This window comes from Bubalus kerabau, chromosome 14 (genome assembly GCF_029407905.1).
Source record: "Bubalus kerabau isolate K-KA32 ecotype Philippines breed swamp buffalo chromosome 14, PCC_UOA_SB_1v2, whole genome shotgun sequence".
Classification (NCBI taxonomy): domain Eukaryota; kingdom Metazoa; phylum Chordata; class Mammalia; order Artiodactyla; family Bovidae; genus Bubalus; species Bubalus kerabau.
The window spans coordinates 33,930,719-33,948,051 of record NC_073637.1 but is presented as its reverse complement, the minus strand read 5'-3'; the positions used below and the strand labels follow the sequence as shown (position 1 = coordinate 33,948,051).

At 40.6% G+C, this 17,333-nt stretch overlaps 2 protein-coding genes across 2 annotated transcripts in view; one reads left to right on the top strand and one right to left on the bottom strand.

Annotated features, from left to right (window-relative positions):
• PREX2 (phosphatidylinositol-3,4,5-trisphosphate dependent Rac exchange factor 2) overlaps positions 1-17,333 on the bottom strand; it is a 787,616-nt gene that overhangs the window by 459,088 nt on the left and 311,195 nt on the right.
• The window catches only part of CPA6 (carboxypeptidase A6), a 309,103-nt gene that overhangs the window by 3,309 nt on the left and 288,461 nt on the right, over positions 1-17,333 (top strand). The window contains exon 2 of one of the 2 annotated variants that reach the window (XR_008702182.1): positions 3,778-4,468. The exons of the other annotated variant lie outside the window; for it this stretch is intronic. The gene's annotated coding sequence lies outside the window, so the exon portion shown is untranslated. Of the gene's footprint in view, positions 1-3,777; positions 4,469-17,333 lie in introns of those variants that run through there. 2 annotated transcript variants of the gene reach the window in all.

Here is a 17,333-nt window from a genome sequence, read left to right as displayed (position 1 = left end):
TGCTGCGTAGGTTTGGGATTCTGTTGCTTTCCTTCCCCAGGAAATGCTTTCTGCAAGTCTAGCTAGAACTAGATAAAATAACATGATAGAATGGTATTGAACATTATTTTTGTTTCTCATCTGAAGTTATTCTAAACCACCTCATTTTTGTCCTTTAAGTAATCTATTTAGGTACTATTGGTAGTAATTATGAAGCAGCACTATTTCTTGAAGTTTTGTAAAAAAAACAAACAATTTTTTTGTGAGTCTTGGTTGAATCTGATAATAAGTGATCATCATTTGCAGGACTCTGAGCACAAACAAAAACAATACGCAGGGCAGACCAGTGTGCTTCTTAAGAGCAGCTAATGAGCCTAGGCTTTCTACACAAACTAGTAACAGTTGTGTGATGCGGTCGTATAATAAGATGCTTGAAAAATGGCAAATTTAAGCATGTTGGGAAAAAAGTGTAGGGAGACTATAAGGAAAATCTGACATAAATGAATACCTTTTCAGGTAACTACCAAATTACTTACAAGGAAGATTTAAAAATATGTAGAAAAGGGATGAAGCCAAGTGTGGAAAATAACTTGACATCAAATAACATTTATTGGTACTCTGTTAGCAGGTTTTAAGAGCTATGAAACAGGTCAAACATTTTGGTGATTAAAAAAAATATCAGTCAGTGAATGAGACTCCAACTCGGCTAACATCACTCTGTGTTCTCTCCTGTTCCCTTATCCCCTCATATTCCTAGAAGCAGTCTTGGTTATTTATTAGACTGTGATACTGAGGGCAAAAAGAATCTTCTGCATGACATGAAATTAGGGTAGTTTTTTTTAGTGATGGTAAAAGAGAGATCTAAGCCAGTGACACAATAAATTCTGGTGATACTGTAGAAGCAAAGTGGCTATAATATTTTGCTGAACTGCCTATTCAGTTCTGCCTTTACGTATAATGTTTATAAGTCCTGAAGTTCAACTGTCTGCCTTTCAGTTTCTGCTTTCCCACTCCTAGTAGCTCTGTTACCTTAAGGTAAATTCCTTAACCTCTCCGAGCCTCAGTTTCTTCATCTGAGACACTGAGAAAATATTCCCTGCCAAGTTGTCATGGGAATTAAATGCAACAGCCTGAGTATTGCATGGTTTTTGGCACTTAGCTTTTTTAACACCATGTCAACTACTTACTAAAAATACTTACCAGTACTTAATATAAAACATTGATAAAAAATATTACTTTCTCAATTAGCCTAATGAGAGTTTTGGTATCCTCATTTCACAGAGAGGTTCAATTGAGGGACAAAAGGGCAATCCAAGTTCACAGCTAACTATCCCACAGCGGGGATTCTAACCCAGCTCTGCCTAACTCAACAAACTGTACTTCTCACTGTGCCCCCATTCAGGTATAGAAAAGAACGATTTTTTCAGAAGAACGGAAGACTTCACCTTGTTGAGGGAACTGATAATAGGATGATGAAAGAAAAGAGTAGATTATGTGGGCAAAATTGTGAGCTGACCCTTGGTGGTCTTCTCTAAGGTGGCAAATTGTTAATAGAAAAGCAGGCAGAGACCATATGAGATAAGGAACTTTAGATTGTCACCAAAATAAGTAGCACAGAAAGCGGCCATGGGTGTGCACTTCGTGCCTTCAGTATTATTCCAACACCTACTTATGCCAAGAGTACAAGAGCCAAGGCCCTCTGATAGCTTGCAGTTTAGTAAAGACAGTAGCCCCACATGTAACATTAGGAGGCACACAGTGTTTGAGTGTGTTGTGGGATAGCAGTCTACTGTGGGATTGCAGAGAGAGCTCAATGCACCAAGAAGGAGGGAGAAATCCCTCCCCTCTTCTGGTCACCCAGCCTTGGGTACCTGGGCTAGGGTAGAGAGAGCACGACTTCCACCACCAGAGCCACGACGTGGGACTGAACGCTGGTGCAGGGTCTACATAGGTATGTGCAGGCTGGTCACAGCCCACTAGCCAGCTGGTGTGTTCTGATGAGCCAGCATCCATGCTGCACTTGTCCTCGCATCCCTGCCCCTCCCCTTCCATCTCCCACCTGTACAGACACCCGGTTATTGGTCAAGTTCACCAATCATCCATTGGAATGGAATATCAAGATCCAGGAATTAGACTTGAAGAAAATGAGATTTTTAAAGGCATTTGGTTCTTAAAATCCTGTGAGCAGAGAGGCCCCAAATTGGGATGTGACATGGCAACCCACTCCAGTATTCTTGCCTGGAGAATCCCATGGACAGAGGAGCCTGGCACTCTGCAGTCCATGGGGTCGCAAAGAGCCGAACACGACTGAAGTGACTTAGCACAGCACGTATTGCAGAGAAGTAGAGGTTTGGGGGAATAGATTTGACTTCAGGGATGTCATTCTTGCTCTCCATCTTAGCTCTCTAGGTAGTCCCCTCCATTGCTCAAAGCAGCTTTTAAGTCTTTTACCTTTCTGATGGTGGGGGTGGGGGTGGTGTTCAGTTATTAAGTCATGTCCGACTCTTTGCGACCCCATGGACTGCAGCATACCAGGCTCCCCTGTCCTTCGCTATCTCCCAGAGTTGGCTCAAATTCATGTCCATTGAGTCGGTGATGCTATCTAACCATCTCATCCTCTGCCACACTCTTCTTCTTTGCCTTTAATCTTTTCCAGCATCAGGGTCTTTTCCAATGAATCGGCTTTTCACATCAGGTGGCCAAAAAATTGCAGCTTCAGTTTCACTGGTAGCTTCCTAGTAATGTTCTGAACTTTTGGAAACCTAGGGCTAGAATTCAAGCAATCCAGTTGCTCATGCATGTTAAGAGTTATCTTCTATGTTGGTGGTTAAAGTTCTTTTCAGATGGGTTGACCATGAACCTCACTTGCCATGGACTGGCCCTGTCTGTAAATACTGTTCTGGGGTAGTAACTGCCAGTGCTCCTCTTTCAGTCTGAGAAGGGTCCTGATTTGGGTGGAAAATTGTGGGTTCTGCCTTTTATTCTTCACTGTGTCTGTTTCCTTGATGAGCTTTACTCTAGATCTTCAACTACCTTCTTATTTCATTCCTGAAGAGCAAGTCTATCTCTATAGTTCCTTCCATACCTATAAAAATTATCCTACTTGTCCTCTCTCTTATAATAGCTACCAGCCATGTTTATGATGTCTTTATCTCAGCTTGGATAAAGGTAACTTTCTGCTAACTGATCTCCCTGCCTATAGTCTTTCCCGTACTGATGACCTCACTAAATAAGACTTCTGTTGTGTTGCTCTCTTGCTCAAAGATCTACTTTGGCCACCTATTGCCAAAATACATCAAATCCATTCTCTGCCAGGCTCTCAAGTCCTCTATCATCAGACTCTCTGGTTCCTCTGCCTCTATTTCACTCTGCTCAGTCCTAAAACTCCTCTGTAATGAGAATAGAGAGCTTCAGCTTTGCTCATCCTGAACAAGCAAGGCAGGCAAGCCCCGCTCATAATAAGAGCCAAAAGCAAGGAGGAGCCATCTCAGATCATGAATAAGGGATTAAAATGTGTGTGATAGACTTCCCTTGCTGTCCAGTAGTTAAGACTTTGCCTTCCAATGTAGGAGGTGCAGGTTCAATCCCTGGTGGGGGAACTATGCTCCCACATGCCTCGCAGTCAAAAAACCAAAACACAAAACAGAAGCAATATTGTAACAAATTCAATAGAATTTAAAAATGGTCCACATCAAAATTTATTTTTAAATGTGTGTGAAAGACATAGATTTGGGGCATCAGGTGTTAGGAAGGGTGTATGGTGGGATCTAAGGTTGCTTTGAAACTTTGTCCCCACAGGTTGGCATGTGATTAATGGAATGGTTCTTCGGTGTCTTCTGGAAGTTCCTTTTAGCACTTGACCCTGGTTGCTGCTGCTGCTGCTAAGTCGCTTCAGTCGTGTCCGACTCTCTGCGACCCCATAGACAGCAGCCCACCAGGCTCCCCCGTCCCTGGGATTCTCAAGGCAAGAACACTGGAGTGGGTTGCCATGACCCTGGTTAGTGGGAGGCTATTTTTGGTTTCCTTAGGCACTAGCACAGAGTACAGCACCCCCTTGTGGATTGTTGGTCAGCTCATTACACCAAAAGTTTTCTTCCCTGCCCGGTGTTGTGTACTGGAGCTGCCAGCTTTGCTTCTGAAGGACATCGATGCTGCAGCCCCTACTCCTGACCTGAACTGGCAGGTCGATGGTACTCCGTGGGGATCAGCATTCCTCCTGCCAGTGAGCTAGTGGGAGGAGGAGCATTTCCTGTGCTTCTGGACTGCTTTTCCAGTGGAGCCCAATCTGATGACGGAGCTTTTATTTTATGGCGCCAGGATACCTTCTGGGTAATGCCATTAAGCCTAATCACTTCCACCCCATGAAAAGCAGTGAAGGATGTTAATGTTTCATAACTTCACGGCTTAGATTGTGCAGGCTACAAAAGCATTGTGTTTTCTGTCTTTATAAATGGAATTACTGAATGGAAAATAAAAACTCTTTTGATGACTTGTTTTACAGTCTTCATTATGATCAATCGGTAGATAACTGGTATATAGGATTAGCATTTGCTTTGACAAATAAATGCCTTTCCAGTCTGCCTTCTGGGTATTAACTTCTTTATAATAAAGCAGCATGTGAAGCTTTAGGATCTTTTTCTGGGTAGTATAGTAAATTTCCTTAAGAATTAGTTTTCTTATTACAGGTTGAAGCAAACTTTTATCTGGTTTTCTTCAACAAAATTACCATCTTTGTTCTTTTTTCTCAGTATACTTTGAAAATAGTAAAATAATTTCTTAATATGTGTTCTTAAGAATATTATTAGGTTGTCTTATTTTTCTTTCTCTTTTTTTGTTAGAATAAAGAACCAAAAAATCAATGGCTTAAACAAGAAACTTATTTCTCTCTCATGTGAAAAATCCAAAACTAGTATGGTTGATGGTGACAGAGACTCAGGGGTCTGTCTGTGCTATGCCTCGGCTGTGCTCAACACTCAACTCCCAGATGTGTCAGGAAGGAGTCTTCCAGCCTTTGGGTCCAGCCTGCAGGAAAGTAGAAAGGGATGGTCTCTCTTTCCTTTTAAAATCACAGCCCAGAAGTTCAAATATCACTCACTACTGGCTAGAATCAATTACATGCCCTTAGCTGCAAGAACCCTAGAATGTCACAGTAGTTCATCTTTATGGCTGAGCTGGCTCTCTATGTGAGAGAATGGTGGTCACAAGGTGTGTGTGTGTTAGTCGTTCAGTCATGTCTGATGCTTTGCGACCCCATGGACTATATATAGCCCAAAAGGCTCCTCTGTCCATGCAATTCCCTAGGCAAGAATACTGGATTGGGTTGCCATTTCCCAGAGTGGTTTGTTATCTTCCTGACCCAGGGATTGAACCCGGGTCTCCTGTATTGCAATGGGTCTCTGGGATTGCAGGCAGGTCCTTTATCAACTGAGCCATCAGGTAAGTCCCTTTAGCTGCAAGGGAAGCTATGAAATAATGGCCAGATATGTGATATAAATAGCAATCGGCCTCAATGGTCACTCTGTTACTTAATAAATGCCCACCCCACCCCGCCATTCTCCCTTCCACTTGGTTCTCCTGAAGAAATAATCCATCCAAATGAGCATTCAGGATTTTGCACTTCAAGGTGATTTGAAAGTGTGCATTTTTATTCTGTATATGATCTTTTTAAAGTCAGAGTGTCAAAGCTGAAGGAGACCAAACAAACAAACAAAAAAAGCATAGCCCAATCCTTTTATTTAATATATATAAGGAAGCAGAACTCCAGAAAGGTAAAGGGATTTTCAGGGCTGGTGGTGGAGTTGGAACTAAAATCTAGGTCAGCCAAGTTCACAGCATTTTTTTTTTTTTGTACAGTTGACAACACTTTGAATCCAGAAAACTTCTCTCTCTTTTCTATTCCCTACAGTAGCTGGGAATGAAGTAAAGTGAGTTGGCAAGGCTGAGACATGTTTAATGAGGGAGGATTTTCATTTCATTTCTATAAATATTTGTTGGGAATCTGGCCCTCTGCTAGTCTGGGATGACAGAGATAAAAGAACGGTACATGTGCACAGCATAATGAGGATTCAGGCAAGAAAACAAGCAATTCCAACTCTGCAATCATGGTGCCCTCAGAGAGAACTCTTGGAGTTGGATAAGTGCAAGAGAGTGTCACTTAATCCAGACTGAAGGGTGGAGAGAGGTCAAAGAAGCTTCTTGATTGCAAGATGGGTCTTAAAAAACAAACAGAAATTTGAATGGATTATTAAATATGCAAGGTAGTTTTCTTTCAAATGGTTGGTACTCAGAGGACATGACCCTGACCTTGGTCATAAAGAAGAGGTAGAAATCAGGTTAAGGTTTTCCAGATACAGGGAATATATTGAATGCACAGAGAACTACAGGTAAGAGAACTTGTCAAGTCTAGAAAATTAAGCATAGCTAAAATGAAAGGCTTCAAAGTCATGAATCACTTTATGCCCCATAACATGAAGCTGTTTTCTCCCGAAGGTAATGGGGTGCTGATGAAGACTTTTCAGCAGGGAATTTACATAGATTTTCTTGAAGAAAGTTCCCTCTGCCATCATTGAGAAGGGGAGGCTTGAGGGCTGAAGATTTAGGGGCAAGAAGACTGGGATGTTATGGTGACCATGGTAATACCCAGAAGAGCCTGGCTTCTGGTAGTGACAATTGAAGGAAAAGGAGGGAAACCAATTTAAAAAGTATTTAGGAGGTAGGATTTTCACAATTGGGTAAGCCAAAGAGGAGACACAACAGGTAGTAGTTATAAAGTGATTCTCAGGATTGGTTAGCAAGACTGAGCACTTAGCAGAGAAGGTTAGTACTTTCTCAGATATGTATGGTTTGAGGTTCAAATAAAGTGCCCAATTGGATAAAAGAGAAACTAGTTAAAGTGTTAATCCCTCAGTGTGTCCAACTCTGTCAGACCCCATGGACTGTAGCTCACCAGGCTCCTCTGTCCATGAAATTCCCCAGGCAAGAATACTGGAGTGGGTAGCCATTCCCTCCTCCAGGGATCTTCCCAACCCATGAAAGGAACCCGGGTCTCCTGCATTGCAGGCAGATTCTTAACTGTGAGGGCCACCAGGGAAGCCCCAATTTGATAGATGGGTTGAATCTAAACTGACATAGATTCTAGTAACTCATGTGTAAGGAATTTTTTAACATTGAATGTACCATAAAACATCCAGGAAGTATTCATTATGTGAAAAGAACAGTGGGGGAAAACCAGAGAAGAAACAAGTAGAAAGGCCTACAGAGAGAATAAGAAACCCAAGAAATATTAAAGGAAAATAAGAGATTCAAGAAGGAAGAGGTCAGTCACATCAGTACTGCAGAATAGTATCCATTGGTTTGTCCATTAAGGAAATCCTATTTGTCATCAAATGATTTTGGTGGAAAAAATGAGTGAAAACCAGAGCACAGTAGGTTGGGGAATGAATGGGATGTGAGCAAGTTAGCAATGAGTGTAGATTATAATTTCAAGAAACATCTATGATAGGGGTGGAAAGAGAGGTCAATGACTAGAGTTGAAGAGTTTTAATTATTTTGCTTTTACTTCTTAGGAAATAAATGGCCATATTTTATGCCAGGTGGTAAGAATGAAAAGAGAAAACAAGACTACAGATAAAGAAGAGGGAGGGGGGAAGGATGGAGTTGGGTCTCTGAAGACACAGTGCTAGCAGGTCTCTCCTTTCTCTTTAAAGTTGGTGGAGCGGTCGTGGTCCTAGAAGAGACCATAGACAGAAAACTGGTAAAAGGAGAGATGATTTACGTCTAGACTGCTTTCATGTCCTAGCTGCTGTAAAAAGTGCTGCAATGAACACTGGGGTACATGCATCTCTCTCACTTATGGTTTTCTCAGGGTATATGCCCAGTAGTGGGATTGTTGGGGCACGTGGTAGTTCTGTTCCTAGATTTTAAGAAATCTTCATACTGTTCTCCATAGTGGCTGTATCAGTTTACATTCCCACCAACAGTGCAAGAGGGCTCCCTTTTCTCCACAGTGGGAATTTGCTGTGTGACACAGGGAGCTAGCTCAACACCATGCTGTGTGACAACCTAGAGGCGTAAGATGGGGAAGGAGATGGGAGAGGGCTTCGGGAGGGAGAGGACATATGTATACCTGTGGCTGACTCATGATGTATGGCAGAAACCAACATAATATTGTAAAGCAGTTTTCCTCCAATTTAAAAAAAGAGATTTAGATTTAAAGTGTTCCTCAGAGAGATGAGTTGAACCCTAAGAAGGACCACCAGGCATTACTGAGAGTCCAGCTCTTGGCAGAGATGTTTGTAAAGGAACCATGATCCGGCTCCATCATTTTCTTGAGGATCATCCTAGGTTTCCTCGTGTTATCTAGATCTTGCCACTGTGGACCCTCCTCATTCAGTCTATCACAGTTTCATGAAAGGGTGAGGATACATCTTTAAACAACCTGTTAGGAAGCTGTAAAGCAAGTTAGGAAAGTTAGTTTCAGAAATCTCCCCATCCATCCTCCACTTTTCTTTTCTCTGTACCTGCAAGATGGGCTTCTGCTGCTGTGTCCAGCTCCCTTTCCCAGCAAGTGAATTGGCAGAAGGAGAGAGAGACGGGGGGTCTAACCTCCCCATCCCTCCGTTCTGCTTTCATTGACACAGTTCTGACGGTAGCTGCCAGCCTCCATGGTTATATAAGGCTCCTTCAGGACAGCCTCTCCTCTAAGGGCCAGGTCATCCTGCCCTCCAGGAGGATAATTTCCTTTCTCCCTTTGTCCCTTCCTTCAGACCCCAGGAATCGCTAACTTCTAGGTTAGTGAGGAACCAAGCTGGAATTGAAAGCAGAAAGAATATGTGTTTAACTCTGGCCATTTGTGTGAGAGCAACTTCTGGAGCTCAAAATGAAAGAGGGCAGAAATGATTTAGCAATGGAAGAGAGGATAAAGTAAAGGCTGCCACTAATATGTATTTCTCTAGCACTGAACAAAATGATAAAGTGCTTTATAAATCTAAATCTATTATAAAGCACTATATTTATTAGGTAAATGATTATGTTTAATATTAGTTAGAAAGGCTCTTGTGTAGATGTATCCTATTATAAAATTGATTACCTTTCCATTACCTTCTAACTTCCTGGGGCATTAAAATACCCCTGAAAATGGATCTTCTTAATCAAATAAATATGGGGCTTCCATGGTGGCTCAGATGGTAAGGCGTCTGCCTGCAATGCGGGAGACCCAGGTTCGATCCCTGGGTCAGGAAGATCTCCTGGAGAAGGGAATGGCAACCCACTCCAGTACTCTTGCCTGAAAAATTCTATGCACAGAAGAGCCTGGTGGCTACAGTCCATGGGGTCGCAAAGAGTCAGACATGACTGAACGACTTCACTTTAATCAAATAAATGAGCCTCTCTCTGCCTCCCCAATCAGTTACCTGAGAACAGGAGGTATTGTCTCCTCTTCCATCTTTCCAGATCTTCCATCCTCCCCCATTTCACAACATTTACTGATCAAGAACCAAGAGTACCGATGGATGATGACTTATCATTCCTTATCCCCAGGTAAGATTGCTATTGTTATTGTTCAGTCACTCAGTCGTGTCCAACTCTCTGTGACCCCATGGACTGCAGCGGGTTGCAAGGTTTCTCTGCCTTCACTGTCTCTCAGAGTTTGCTCAAACTCATGTCCATTGAGTTGATGATATCATCCAACCATCTCATCCCCTGCTGCTCACTTCTCTTCCTTCCCTCAATCTTTCCCAGTGTTAGGAATGTGTAACCAAGTAAGGTTAGGAATTGTCAAAGGAGATAGCAGTAGCCCCTGCATCTTGAGGACTTATGTTTTAATCCAACAATCTAAACTGGAAAAAAACAAATGAAAATTCAAGTATATTAGGTCAATCCACCCTCTTCCTGCTCTTTTGTGACCTGTTTTTTAATTTTTTTAAACACACATATCATTTATTTGGATAGCATTTCAGCCTTAGATTACTAACCACTGACAGATGAAACTTTCGTAAGATCACACGTCTTATCCTCAGGTGAGAATTCTGGTCTATTTTTGCACTTACAGACTCTGTAGCCATTGCATTTGGGACCTCATTTACCATACTTTCACTTCCCCATCTACTTTTTAGATGGTCCAGTTCTTATCAGACATGGAATCACCTAAGTTTCTACTAAGTTCCTTTTGGTGATTTTTGTGAATGTAACGAGGTTACAAAGCTTGTCATGAGATGGTTGGGGTCCTATTTACAGTCTGTCAATCATGTTTCCACGGAACATATGTAATGTGTGTACGATTATGTGTTAGCAATGTATTTGGCATCAAACTTACTAAGCATATGGAAGGTTTGAGATATTTGAGACAAGCCTGTGTAGCACAGTATTTGGAGTAGTTATAAATTTGCTGCCAGAAAAAAAAAAAAAATACTTTAAGCCATTGACTTACAGGACCTAGAAGGAGGACATATGTGGGGGAGACCAGTTCTCCCTTAGTGTTTAAGTTTCTGTGTAGGCACAACAGGGAATAGACTGCAAATGGCAGGTAGGGAAGCATCTTGATATGATATCTGATAGGAAAACCACATCAGTATCCAGAGAGAAATGTAGCCTGCCTTGTTTCCTCTGTCTCAAATGAGGATTTCTTCTTTCTATTTTTCCCTAGGAGCCTAGTTTGCTGCGGTGGTTCACACTCCACAATAGCTACCCTAAAAACTCTCCAATTACCTCAAGTCCCCAGTCTACCTAACCTCTCTTCTTCCCACTCCAAAACCCAAGCCTTTTACTTACAAGAGCAAAGAAATATATTTTTTCCCTTCTAGATCAAGGCAATGTGGCTTCTATCTTGAGTCATCTTCGCTTCCATTGTTTCTACCTCAATCTACACAAGGTCCTCTATCTGGCTCTCATCTAAACAATGTCTCATTCATTCAGTCAGCGCTATTAACTGAGTGCTACTGTGTGCCAACACTATCCGAAGTACTAGGAATACAGGAGTTTAGGTGCTCAGAATACAGCACTGCCTGAGACACAAGGGAATGAAATAGTCTCTCGTGGAGTTTATATCTTCATGTTGTTGTTTTTCACTTGCTAAGTCATGTCCAACTCTTTGTGACCTCATAGACCGTAGCATGCCAGGCTCCTCTGTCCTCCACTATCTCTGGAAGTTTGCTCAAATTCATATCTACTGAGTCAGTGATGCTATCTAACCATGTCATCCTCTGCCACCCTCTTCTCCTGATATCAATCTTTGCCTGCATCAGGGTCCTTTCCAATGAGTTAGCTCTTCACATCAGGTGGCCAATACTATTTTACATCCTCATGAGATGACAGGAAAGTCATAAACCATGGTGTTAAGTTCTGATAAGGGTTTTAAAGATAGATGAAGCATAGAGAAGGGATAGAGAGCATCATGAAAAGAATGAGACCAGGAATCACGTTAGTATCTGAGGGCAGACATTGCCCCATGGGAGACAGCAAAGTGGAGTGGGAGGCTGTTTGACTGGTCCCTGTGCAGGGACTGTGGTTCTTGGACGAGCAGCATCAGCATCACCTGGGAACTTGATAGAAATGTAATGTGAAGCCCCCCAACACCACCACTGTGAGGAACTCTGGGGCTAGGGGTGGTGGCCTAGCAATCTGGGCTGTAAGGAGTGACGTAAGCTAAAGTTGGAGAACCATGTAGTGAGCCAGCACCCAAGTGACACAGCTAGAATTGAACCTTTGAGGAAATAGTTGCTCTTGCTGTTGCCCTGCCAGTGGACCTCTATTTCATCTTTTTTTTTTTTTTTAACTTTACAATATTGTATTGGTTTTGCCATATATCAAAATGAATCCGCCACAGGTATACATGTATTCCCTCCTCCCTCCTCCCTCCCCATACCATCCCTCTGGGTCATCCCAGTGCACCAGCCCCAAGCATCCAGTATCGTGCATCGAACCTGGACTGGCAACTTGTTTCATATATGATATTATACATGTTTCAATGCCATTCTTCCAAATCATCCCACCCTCTCCCTCTCCCACAGAGTCCAAAAGACTGTTCTATACATCAGTGTCTCTTTTGCTGTCTCGTATACAGGGTTATTGTTACCATCTTTCTAAATTCCATATATATGCGTTAGTATACTGTATTGGTGTATTTCATTCTGGCTTACTTCACGCTATATAATAGGCTCCAGTTTCATCCACCTCATTAGAACTGATTCAAATGTATTCTTTTTAATGGCTGAGTAATACTCCATTGTGTATATGTACCAGAGCTTTCTTATCCATTTATCTGCTGATGGACATCTAGGTTGCTTCCATGTCCTGGCTATTATAAACAGTGCTGCGATGAACATTGGGGTACATGTGTCTCCTTCAATTCTGGTTTCCTTAGTGTGTATGCCCAGCAGTGGAATTGCTGGGTCATAAGGCAGTTCTATTTCCAGTTTTTTAAGGAATCTCCACACTGTTCTCCATAGTGGCTGTACTAGTTTGCATTCCCACCAACAGTGTAAGAGGGTTCCCTTTTCTCCACACCCTCTCCAGCATTTATTACTTGTAGACTTTTGGATCGCAGCCATTCTGACTGGCATGAAATGGTACCTCATAGTGGTTTTGATTTGCATTTCTCTGATAATGAGTGATGTTGAGCATCTTTTCATGTGTTTGTTAGCCATCTGTATGTCTTCTTTGGAGAAATGTCTATTTAGTTCTTTGGCCCATTTTTTGATTGGGTCATTTATTTTTCTGGAATTGAGCTGTAGGAGTTGCTTGTATATTTTTGAGATTAGTTGTTTGTCAGTTGCTTCATTTGCTATTATTTTCTTCCATCCTGAAGGCTGTATTTTCACCTTGCTTTTAATTTCCTTTGATGTATAGAAGCTTTTAAGTTTAATTAGGTTCCATTTGTTTATTTTTGCTTTTATTTCCAATATTCTGGGAGGTGGGTCATAGAGGATCCTGCTGTGAGGTATGTTGGAGAGTGTTTTGCCTATGTTCTCCTCTAGGAGTTTTATGGTTTCTGGTCTTACGTTTAGATCTTTAATCCATTTTGAATTTATTTTTGTGTATGGTGTTAGAAAGTGTTCTGGTTTCATTCTTTTACAAGTGGTTGACCAGATTTCCCAGCACCACTAGTTAAAGAGATTGTCTTTAATCCATTGTATATTCTTGCCTCCTTTGTCAAAGATAAGGTGTCCATAGGTGCGTGGATTTATCTCTGGGCTTTCAATTTTGTTCCATTGATCTATATTTCTGTTTTTGTGCCAGTACCATACCGTCTTGATAACTGTGGCTTTGTAGTAGAGCCTGAAGTCAGGCAAGTTGATTTCCTCCAGTTCCATTCTTCTTTCTCAAGATTGCTTTGGCTATTCGAGGTTTTTCGTATTTCCATACAAATTGTGAGATTATTTGTTCTAGCTCTGTGAAGAATATCATTGGTAGCTTGATAGGGATTGCATTGAATTTATAAATTGCTTTGGGTAGTATACTCATTTTCACTATATTGATTCTTCCAATCCATGAACATGGTATATTTCTCCATCTATTAGTGTCCTCTTTGATTCCTTTCACCAGTGTTTTATAGTTTTCTATATATAGGTCTTTAGTTTCTTTAGGTAGATATATTCCTAAGTATTTTATTCTTTCCGTTGCAATGGTGAATGGAATTGTTTCCTTAATTTCTCTTTCTGTTTTCTCATTATTAGTGTATAGGAATGCAAGGGATTTCTGTGTGTTGATTTTATATCCTGGAACTTTACTATAGTCATTGATTAGCTCTAGTAATTTTCTGGTGGAGTCTTTAGGGTTTTCTATGTAGAGGATCATGTCATCTGCAAATAGTGAGAGTTTTACTTCTTCTTTTCCAATTGGATTCCTTTTATTTCTTTTTCTGCTCTGGTTGCTGTGGCCAAAACTTCCAAAACTATGTTGAATAGTAATGGTGAAAGTGGGCACCCTTGTCTTGTTCCTGACTTTAGAGGAAATGCTTTCAATTTTTCACCATTGAGGATAATGTTTGCTGTGGGTTTGTCATATATAGCTTTTATTATGTTGAGGTATGTTCCTTCTATTCCTGCTTTCTGGAGAGTTTGGTCATAAATGGATGTTGAATTTTGTCAAAGGCTTTCTCTGCATCTATTGAGATAATCATATGGTTTTTATGTTTCAATTTGTTAATGTGGTGTATTACATTGATTGATTTGCGGATATTGAAGAATCCTTGCATCCCTGGGATAAAGCCCACTTGGTCATGGTGTATGATCTTTTTAATGTGTTGTTGGATTCTGATTGCTAGAATTTTGTTAAGGATTTTTGCATCTATGTTCATCAGTGATATTGGCCTGTAGTTTTCTTTTTTTGTGGCATCTTTGTCAGGTTTTAGTATTAGGGTGATGGTGGCCTCATAGAATGAGTTTGGCAGTTTACCTTCCTCTGCAATTTCCTGGAAGAGTTTGAGTAGGATAGGTGTTAGCTCTTCTCTAAATTTTTGGTAGAATTCAGCTGTGAAGCCGTCTGGACCTGGGCTTTTGTTTGCTGGAAGATTTCTGATTACAGTTTCAATTTCCGTGCTTGTGATGGGTCTGTTAAGATTTTCTATTTCTTCCTGGTCGAGTTTTGGAAAGTTGTACTTTTCTAAGTATTTGTCCATTTCTTCCACGTTGTCCATTTTATTGGCATATAATTGCTGATAGTAGTCTCTTATGATCCTTTGTATTTCTGTGTCGTCTGTTGTGATCTCTCCTTTTTCATTTCTAATTTTATTGATTTGATTTTTCTCCCTTTGTTTCTTGATGAGTCTGGCTAATGGTTTGTCAATTTTATTTATCCTTTCAAAGAACCAGCTTTTGGCTTTGTTGATTTTTGCTATGGTCTCTTTTGTTTCTTTTGCATTTATTTCTGCCCTAATTTTTAAGATTTCTTTCCTTCTACTAACCCTGGGGTTCTTCATTTCTTCCTTTTCTAGTTGCTTTAGGTGTAGAGTTAGGTTATTTATTTGACTTTTTTCTAGTTTCTTGAGGTATGCCTGTATTGCTATGAACTTTCCCCTTAGGACTGCTTTTACAGTGTCCCACAGGTTTTGGGTTGTTGTGTTTTCATCTTCATTCATTTCTATGCAAATTTTTATTTTGTTTGATTTCTTCTATGATTTGTTGGTTATTCAGCAGCATGTTGTTCAGCCTCCATATGTTGGAATTTTTAATTTTTCTCCTGTAATTGAAATCTAATCTTACTGCATTGTGGTCAGAAAAGATGCTTGGAATGAATTCAATTTTTTTGAATTTACCAAGGCTAGATTTATGGCCCAGGATGTGATCTATCCTGGAGAAGGTTCTGTGTGCACTTGAGAAAAAGTTGAAATTCATTGTTTGGGGATGAAATGTCCTATAGATATCAATTAGGTCTAACTGGTCTATTGGATCGTTTAAAGTTTGTGTTTCCTTGTTAATTTTCTGTTTAGTTGATGTATCCATAGGTGCGAGTGGGGTATTAAAGTCTCCCACTATTATTGTGTTATTGTTAATTTCTCCTTTCATACTTGTTAGCATTTGTCTTACATATTGTGGTGCTCCCGTGTTGGGTGCATATATATTTATAATTGTTATATCTTCTTCTTGGATTGATCCTTTGATCATTATGTAGTGACCTTCTTTGTCTCTTTTCACAGTCTTTGTTTTAAAGTCTATTTTATCTGATATGAGTATTGCTACTCCTGCTTTCTTTTGCTCCCTATTTGCATGGAAATCTTTTTCCAGCCCTTCACTTTCAGTCTGTATGTATCCCCTGTTTTGAGATGGGTCTCTTGTAGACAACATATGTAGGGGTCTTGTTTTTGTATCCATTCAGCCAGTCTTTGTCTTTTGGTTGGGGCATTCAACCCATTTATGTTTAAGGTAATTATTGATAAGTATGATCCCATTGCCATTTACTTTATTGTTTTGGATTCGAATTTATACACCCTTTTTGTGTTTCTTTAGTATTTGTTGGAGAGCTGGTTTGATGGTGCTGAATTCTCTCAGCTTTTGCTTGTCTGTAAAGCTTTTGAGTTCTCCTTCATACTTGAATGAGATCCTTGCTGGGTACAATAATCTGGGCTGTAGGTTATTTTCTTTCATCACTTTAAGTATGTCTTGCCATTCCCTCCTGGCTTCAAGAGTTTCTATTGAAAGATCAGCTGTTATCCTTATGGGAATTCCCTTGTGTGTTTTTTGTTGTTTTTCCCTTGCTGCTTTTAATATTTGTTCTTTGTGTTTGATCTTTGTTAATTTGATTGATATGTGTCTTGGGGTGTCACCTTGGGTTTATCCTGTTTGGGACTCTCTGGGTTTCTTGGACTTGGGTGATTATTTCCTTCCCCATTTTAGGGAAGTTTTCAACTATTATCTCCTCAAGTATTTTCTCATGGTCTTTTTTTTGTCTTCTTCTTCTGGGACTCCTGTGATTCGAATGTTGTATCATTTAATATTGTCCTGGAGGTCTCTGAGATTGTCCTCATTTCTTTTAATTCGTTTTTCTTTTATCCTCTCTGATTCATTTATTTCTACCATTCTATCTTCTAATTCACTAATCCTATCTTCTGCCTCTGTTATTCTACTATTTGTTGCCTCCAGAGTGTTTTTGATCTCACTTATTGCATTATTCATTATATATTGACTGTTTTTTATGTCTTCTAGTGCCTTGTTAAACCTTTCTTGCATCTTCTCAATCCTTGTCTGCAGACTATTTATCTGTGATTCCATTTTGATTTCAATATTTTGGATCAGTTTCACTATCATTATTCAGAATTCTTTATCAGGTAGACTCCCTATCTCTTCCTCTTTTGTTTGGTTTGGTGGGCATTTATCCTGTTCCTTTACCTGCTAGGTATTCCTCTGTCTCTTCATCTTGTTTACATTGCTGAGTTTGGGGTGTCCTTTCTGTATTCTGGCAGTTTGTGGAGTTCTTTTTATTGTGGCATTTCCTTGCTGTGTGTGGGTTTGTACAGGTGGCTTGTCAAGGTTTCCTGGTTAGGGAAGCTTGTGTCGGTGTTCTGGTGGGTGGAGCTGGATTTCTTCTCTCTGGAGTGCAATGAAATGTTCAGTAATGAGTTATGAGATGTCTATGGATTTGGAGTAACTTTGGGCAGCCTGTATATTGGAGCTCAGGGCTGTGTTCCTGTGTTGCTGGAGAATTTGCTTGGTATGTCTTGCCCTGGAACTTGTTGGCCCTTGTGTGGTGCTTGGTTTCAGTGCAGGTATGGAGGCGTTTGATGAGCTCCTGTCAATTAATGTTCCCTGGAGTCAGGAGTTCCCTGGAGTCAGGGTTTGGACTTAAGCCTCCTGCTTCCAGTGATCGGTCTTATTTTTACAGTAGTCTCAAAACTTCTCCTTCTATACAGCACCAGTGATAAA